The sequence below is a fragment of the Ceratotherium simum genome, chromosome 15 (genome assembly GCF_057802395.1).
Source record: "Ceratotherium simum simum isolate JZ-2026a chromosome 15, ASM5780239v1, whole genome shotgun sequence".
Taxonomy (NCBI): domain Eukaryota; kingdom Metazoa; phylum Chordata; class Mammalia; order Perissodactyla; family Rhinocerotidae; genus Ceratotherium; species Ceratotherium simum.
In genome coordinates this window covers 32,594,717-32,597,886 of record NC_141914.1, presented here as the reverse complement: position 1 = coordinate 32,597,886, position 3,170 = coordinate 32,594,717, and positions in this window count along the sequence as shown.

Genomic DNA, 3,170 nt, shown 5'->3' with positions numbered 1-3,170 from the left:
TATATAAATAAAGTTTACTTCTTTTCCAATCTGAGCGTATTTTATCATCTTTCCTTCTTATTGCACTGTGGAATGTTGCACAATAAAATGTTGAATAAAGGTAGGGAGTGTTGATATACTTTCATTGCTTCCAATTATAGGAGGAAACAGTGCAACATTTCACCAAACTGTATGTTTTTCACAGATACCTTTTATGATATGGAGGAGGCTTCCTTCTATTCCTAGTCTGTTGAGACTTGCTTTTTTTTTAAATTATGAATTGGTGTGGCATTTTGTGAAAATCATTTTTGATAATACCTATAGAGATGATCAAGATGTTGAATTACGTTGACTGATTCTTGAATGTTAAACCAATTTTGGATTCCTGGGAGTAATCTCAATTGGTGTTTATGTATTATTTCTTTTCCCTATTTCTAGATTTGATTTATTAATATTTTGTTTAGGATTTTCGTGTCTATCTTTATAAGGGATATTGGTCTATATTGTTCTTTTCACATAATATCTCCATCAGGTTCTGTACTCAGTGTATGCTGGACACATAAAATGAATTGGGTCATGTTGCTCCTCCTAACTTATCTGAATCTTTTACACTTCAACCTCACAGCAATTTAATTTCATTTATCCACAAATCCACTTGTGCTTTTATTGTCCCGAATTTTACTTCTACATACTTTATAAACAGAACCATACAATGAATTTTTTTGTTTTTGCTTTAAACAACAAATTGTCTTTTAGGGAAATAAAGAGAGAAAATAAAAGAAGCTAGTCTTTTGAAAACTTAATCTCAAATTTAGATTTTTTTTCTTTCCCTTCAATATGAAATTCTATTTGTTCTCCTTTTCTTTAGCCTCGCGAGCTTCTTTTTGTATTTCTTGTAGTGTAGATATGGTAGTTACAAATTTTCTGAGTTTTCATTTGTCAGAAAGTATCTGTATTTTTATTTTTGAAGGACAATTTTGTTACATATGAACAATGATTTGACAGGTATTTGTTGTTTTTATCACTTTAAAGTTGTAATTTTATTATTTTCTGGCTTGTACTGTTTCTGATTAGAAGGCAGTCATCATCTACGTAATTGTTCCCTTGTATATAATGTGCCATTTTTCTTTGGCTGCTTTGAAGATTTTCTTTTCATCTATGGTTGTCAGTTTTCTGACTAGAATGTCCTAGATGCTTTTCCTTTGTATTTCTCCTATTGGGGGTTTCCTGAGCTTCTTGGACCCACAAATTGATATTTTGAATTAAAATCTGGGAAACTTTCAACCACTATTCTCTCAAGTATTTTTTTCTGCCTCGTTCTCTCTCTCTCCTCTCCTGGGTCTTTAAGCAAACATTTTATAAACGGTACGATTGACACCACTGGTACCTGAGGCTCATTTTAAAAAATCTGTTTTCTTTTTATCAGATTAAATAATTTCTATTGATCTGTTCTCAAGTTCACTGAGTCTTTATTCTATCATCTCCATACTACTATAAAGCCCATCCAGTGATTTTTCTCACTTCAGATACTATATTTTTTGCTTCTAGAATTTCTACTTTTCCGTTTTTATCTGCTAAAATTCTATATCTGTTCACTGGTTTTTGTATAGTTTCTATTCTCTCCTGAGATTCCCCTCCCTGTTCATTCTTTATGACCATATATTTTGCTTTAAGTCCTTGAAAATATTTATAAATACTGATAATAATAGCCTCTTTAAGTCCTTGCCTGCTAATCCCATCAGCTGAGTCATCTTGGCATCTGTGTCCACTGATGGCTTTTTTCTTGATTATTCACCACATTTTCCTACTCCTTTGCATGTCTAGTAATTTTTAGCAGAGATTGTGAAAGACACATTGTAAGAGTCTGGATTAGATTGCCTTTTTTGTAACGATTGTTGAGTTTTGTCTTGGCAGATAGTTATTTACTAGAAGCTCTCCTTCCTTCTATCAAGGCTTGTTTTAGGCTTTGTTAGATTAGCTACAGAGTAGCCTTTGCAAGTAGGCTATCTCTATAATTTATGGCCTCTTCAGTATCTTATCTGAATGCCAGATGTGTTCATGCGGTCTCTCCACTCCAACTGGGTCTTTAACTTTTCCCAGCATCTAGTGACCTCTAGATTCATGATTCCATTCTCTACTCTGTGGATGCTGCATTCTGTTAGGCCTCGTAGAGTTTCACCTTGCATATATGCAGTCCAGGCTTTGAACAAGGACTTGGGAACTCCTAGATGCAGCTCCCTCTTCTTCAGTACCCTACCCTACAAGTTCCAATTGTGTCAGCAGCCCTGCACTCTGTTACGTGCCTCCCCAGAGAGACTCTGCTTGGACCCCACTCTCTTTATAACAGTTGGAAAATTGTACCGGGCTACAGAGTCGGCAAGAGCGTGAGAGGCTCACTTCCTGTACTCATCTTCTCTCAGCGATCATACTACCTAATGCCCAGTACTTGAAAACAGTTGCCACATATGTTTTCTCCAGCTTTATAGTTGTTTATGGAGGGAGAACACGTTTGGAACTATTTACTCTATCCTAGCCAGAAGTGTAAGTCTAAATATGTTCTTAAATTTTGAATTATGAAATATGTAATATTTCATATGTAAGGAAAAAGACTGGAAAATATAACAGTCACCAATGTACCACACCCAGATTCAAGGTAGTATTTTTCCATATTTGTCTCAAATATGTGGCCTTTTCTCAAAGAATTGAAATTTTATAGATATAGTTGAAACGTACTCTTTCAGTTATCTATTACTACATAATAAACCACTCTACAGCTTATTAGCTTTAAACAGTAACATTCATTTATTTGTTTAATATTCTACAAATTGGGCAAGGTCAGCTTATTTCTGTCCCACACGGATTCACCTGGAATGTCTCAACTGGGTTTTGAAGAACCAGTTCCAAAATGCTTGGCAATCATCTTCCTGTTAGTTGTCAACTGGGAGCTCCACTGGGGATGTTGCCTGGGGGTCTTTGTTCCCTTCCATATAGCTGCTCCACATGGAAGTTGAGTTTCTCACAACATAGAAATATTAGTATAGTCAGATTACTTATAAGGCAACTGACTTCTTTCAGAGCATAAAAAACAGAAGTTGCCTAGCATTCTTAATGCCAGGGCTGGTAAGCCTCAGAATGTTACCTCTGCGGCATTTTATTGGTCAATGTAGTCACAGGTCCAGCCCAGATTCAAT